The 5000-nt window shown below is 40.9% G+C and overlaps 1 protein-coding gene across 4 annotated transcripts in view; it reads left to right on the top strand.

Annotated features, from left to right (window-relative positions):
• The window catches only part of LOC135110456 (SET domain-containing protein SmydA-8-like), a 26237-nt gene that overhangs the window by 12642 nt on the left and 8595 nt on the right, over positions 1-5000 (top strand). The window lies entirely within an intron of this gene.

The raw sequence follows: 5000 nt of genomic DNA, 5'->3' as shown, positions 1-5000 counted from the left end.
CTTTTCAATTTCACATTGCCAAATATTCGCCATCAATTTGATTAATTAATATGAGAGAGAGAGAGAGAGAGAGAGAGAGAGAGAGAGAGAGAGAGAGAGAGAGAGAGAGAGAGAGAGAGAGAGAGAGAGAGATATTATGACCGCAAATAATCTTCCTTTTTTCACAATTCTCTCTCTCTCTCTCTCTCTCTCTCTCTCTCTCTCTCTCTCTCTCTCTCTCTCTCTCTCTCTCTCTCTCTCTCTCTCTCTCTCTCTCTCTCTCTCTTATCCATTCCTGTCCTCTCCTGTCCAATCTATCCTCCCTTTCCTCCCACCACTGCCGCATCATTCACGAGAGAGAGAGAGAGAGAGAGAGAGAGAGAGAGAGAGAGAGAGAGAGAGACGCGAATACCCCCTTTTAATTCACGAACTCCAAATTGCGATGACACTTAGCCTCTAGGTTAGGGGGCGTTTGAGGGACCAGGTAGGAAGGGTGGGGTGCGTTGTTGTGGGTGGTGGAGGAATAGGTGTGGGGGGTTGTTTGGTTAGGTTTGGTTTGGTTTGGTTTGATTAAGTTAGGTTATGTTAGGTTTGGTTGAGTTAGGTTAGGTTAGATTAGAACAGATGAGATTTGGATTGGTTTGGTTTGGTTAGACTAGTTTAGACTGCAAGTTAAATTAGGGTAGGTTAAGTTATATAGAAGTCAGGTTAGGGTACAAGTTAGAATAAGCTAGATCATGTTAGGCTAGGTCAAGAAGGTTAAAGTTAAGTGAGGTTAAGTTAGATTACATTAGACTATCTTAGAGTTAGATTGGGTTTGCTTTCAAGTCAAACAAGGTTAGGTTAGGGTGCTATAAACAAGCTTAGAGTGAGTTAGGTTACTATAGACTACCTTATATTGGGTTAGGTTAGTTTACGTTTGCCTTCAAGTTAAGTTAAGATAGATTAGTAAGTCATTTATTAATATAGACGCATTTTTAGTTTTTTGTTTTTTCCCTCTTCAATGACGTATATGGGAATGAAACACCTGGGACTTGGCAGGTCACGAGGCCACACCTGGATTGATTAACACTCTCTCTCTCTCTCTCTCTCTCTCTCTCTCTCTCTCTCTCTCTCTCTCTCTCTCTCTCTCTCTCTCTCTCTCTCTCTCTCTCTCTCTCTCTCTCTCTCTCTCGTATGTGTTGTGTCAGATATCACTGTACTCTTCGCTAGTTAGACTATGTAGCATTGTTTAGGTGAAATTATCTTTAAATTATGAGTAGAGGTAGGGAGGGGAGAAAAAACAAGTATGTGTGTGCGTTTGTCAGGTGGAAGTCACTCACTTAGTCTTTCACTCAGCCAGCCTCATGAATGGGGCTGCCTAGTATCGCCTCGTTGGGTGGCTAGAAGAGACAAAAAGTTAATGCTACAAGTAGAAAAAGTAGATACAATAATTCAGAGTATGAGAGAGAGAGAGAGAGAGAGAGAGAGAGAGAGAGAGAGAGAGAGAGAGAGAGATTGTGTTTTTGTTTGTAGATTCCATAATTATATAATTAAGGTTTTTTCTTCAGAGTGGTATTTCTTATTTTTGTGTGTGATTTAAAATATATTACGTTTGAGAGAAGTTGAGTGTGAGTATATAAATAAACTATATAAATCAAATTCCATAAAAAGATGAAATAAATCAACGAATCACAAAAAAAGAGCCACGTTAATCTTTCGCCATGAAGAAAAATACTGCCATACGAAAATAGTCTTAATTTTAGTCTTTTTTTTTTCTGAACAAGTATATTTCTCTAAGTATTTTTTTTCTAAAGATGACAAATTACTCTTTTATGTGTGTGTGTGTGTGTGTGTGTGTGTGTGTGTGTGTGTGTGTGTGTGAGTGTGAAATCATAAGGTCACACACACACACACACACACACACACACACACACACACACACACACCAACAAACAAACAAACAAACAAAAATAATAATAACAATAATAATAAGACAAATAAAACTGAAAGAAAAAAAAAGTTCAGCGTGAGAGTCAGTCTGTGTCAAGTAAGTGTTGCCAGGTCATGTGAGGTCACTAATTAACCGACCTTATCTTAGAGGAGAAGGAGGTCACTGGATGGAGCAGAATAGATGTGGATGAAGGTGGAGGAGTGGGATGTATCAAAAGGCAGAAAGGTCTTTAAGTGGTACGGGGAATATAACAATATAACAAGGGTGACGTAAGTAGAATTCTCAGGATCAATAACCAGAAAAGAACAAGATATAATACGTTCGGAACTCAGTAATCAGGTAGTTAGTGCCGAGTCATTAGGGAGCTTTGAAAGAAGATGAGATAGATTTATGCATGGGGATGATGGGTGAAAATAGAAACGTGTGCTTCATTCAGGGACTGCCACGTGTAGACCTGATGGCTTTTTGCACCTTCCCTTATTTTATGCCGATGGGGTGGAAGGATAGGATTGAATGGGATGTGGAAGTGGAATGGAAGAGAGGACTTAGTAGGCTGTGTTGGGGTGAAAAGAGGACTTAATTGGGATGCGTTCGGGTGAAGAGCGCTTGATTGAGGTGTGGAGGGATGCAGGGGTGTGGAGAGATGGGGCTAAGTGTAGTTTGTTAGGGTTGATGGGGTTTGTTAGGGTTGATTGGGTATGTTGTTGGGGGTAGTAGTGGACCCCATCTCAAGTGCCTGTGGTGGATGAGACGTGACACGCACCACACCTCACTATCTCCCCCCCCCCCTCAACCCCTCCAGGCTCACAACTCCCTCTCCTCCACCTTCCCCCTGGATAATTGCCAACCTCGCCCGACACCCCTGTACACCCCGCCCCCCCACCGGTCCTCCTGCCCTCCACCCCCTCCCTTACCGCCTGTCTCGGACCGCCAACCCCCGGGAGTGCGTGTGACTTTTGAGTGCCAATAGAGCCACACACGCTGCCCCCACACGCACGCACGTACGCACGCAATGCACGCACGCACGCACGCACGCACACGCCCTCACTCCCCCACACTTGCTGTCACTTACACGTACACACAGTAAAGGTTTTGAAATCTTATTTACACTCTCTCTCTCTCTCTCTCTCTCTCTCTCTCTCTCTCTCTCTCTCTCTCTCTCTCTCTCTCTCTCTCTCTCTCTCTCTCTCTCTCTCTCTCTAGATATTCGCACGTACACAGACACACAAATTTAACACACGCACACACTCACACACACACACACACAAAAAAAAACATGCATATTCAATACATTCACATAGTATAAAGTTTATATACACATTTTATAAACATCCGTGCATACATAGATACATAAATATACATGGGCACATACCTACCTTCCTTTACACACACACACACACACACACACACACACACACACACACACACATACTGTACATACGTGTATTTTTGTATGTGTGTGGACATAAATATAAATAATCCGTGAAACTTGGTGACACATGTGCGGGTTTCACGTTACACACACACACACACACACACACACACACACACGCACATACACCAGCTTGGTATCTATATAACACTGACAAGGACAGACAGCTCTCTCTCTCTCTCTCTCTCTCTCTCTCTCTCTCTCTCTCTCTCTCTCTCTCTCTCTCTCTCTCTCTCTCTCTCTCTCTCTCTCTCTCTCTCTCTCTCTCTACTTTATTTCTATATGCAAATAACTATTGGAGAAAACTTTAATTAGAATTTTTTTCGGTCTGAAAGGAATAGAGCAGGGTCATTTTCCTCCTCCTCCTCCTCCTCCTCCTCCTCCTCCTCCTCCTCCTCCTCCTCCTCCTCCTCCTCCTCCTTCTCCTCCTCCTTTTTTATTCCTTTCTTCATGTTCTACTACTCCAAAATTCTCCTTTAGTTTTATTCTTTGTCTTTCATCCTTTCCCTTCATTTCTTTCCTTTTCACTCCTACCAGTTTCCTTTCTTCCCCCCTTTTACTCCTTTTTTTCTTTCTTCATAATCTCTCTTCCCTTTCTTTCTTTCTCCTCACATCTTCACCAGCTTTCTCTCTTCCTCTTTCTATTGTTATTTTTCCTTCCTCACTCCTCTCATCATTATGTCTCCTTTTTCTTTCCTTTTCTTCTTCATATCATCTTTTTTTTCATTTTTTTGCCTCTTTCCTTTCTTTTATCCTTATTCTCTCTCTCTCTCTCTCTCTCTCTCTCTCTCTCTCTCTCTCTCTCTCTCTCTCTCTCTCTCTCTCTCTCTCTCTCTCTCTCTCTCTCTCTCTTGCAGAACTCCTGACTTTCGTTTTTTTTTTTTACTTTCATACTCATATTATTTTTTTTTTCTGTACGTGCTAACGAAAATGGCGTGAAAAATTTCTACTTGTAATAATTGATTCTTGGATTCGAACACCTGTTAGAATTAATTATAACTGTCAGGTGTCATTAGTAGTGTTTTTTTTGTAATTAATGTGTGTACCTGTCTTTTTTAATTAGGGGTTAATACGTAATGCCTCACCTGTTTTATTTTTCTTTTTTTTGTTGTTTAAAGCTGAGCGAAGGGAGAGAGAGAGAGAGAGAGAGAGAGAGAGAGAGAGAGAGAGAGAGAGAGAGAGAGAGAGTAATTGACAGACGAGGCAGGCAGAAAGAGAAGTAGGGAAAGAAAGGAATGGAAATAACAGTGGAAGAGGAGAGAAGAAAAGGAGAGATTACTGAGAATATCATTAGTGTAAAATGTATCAGTTTAGTTTATAATATTTCGCTACATGCTTCTCAAATACCTCAGAGATATATTTAAAAATGAACATTAAAGAAAAAAAAAACTAAGCATTTAAACTTTTCATCATTTTCTTTGAAGTTAGGAAAAAAAATTGTTAGGTACAAGCCATTTTTTTTTTTTTTTTAGTTACAAGAAAATAAGGAAAGTGACAAGACAAGATTACTTACGCATGGCACTTCCTCTATCATCATCATCATCATCATCTACCATCATTTCCCTTCATCACTATCACCATCATCATCATCATTACCTTCCATCATCAACCTTATATTTACCCAACCTTCTCGTGAAACCACCTGCTGTCTTGTGA

The sequence above is a fragment of the Scylla paramamosain genome, chromosome 20, assembly GCF_035594125.1.
Source record: "Scylla paramamosain isolate STU-SP2022 chromosome 20, ASM3559412v1, whole genome shotgun sequence".
Lineage (NCBI taxonomy): Eukaryota > Metazoa > Arthropoda > Malacostraca > Decapoda > Portunidae > Scylla > Scylla paramamosain.
The sequence above is the reverse complement of the archived record's forward strand: the minus strand, read 5'-3'. Positions and strand labels throughout refer to the sequence as shown.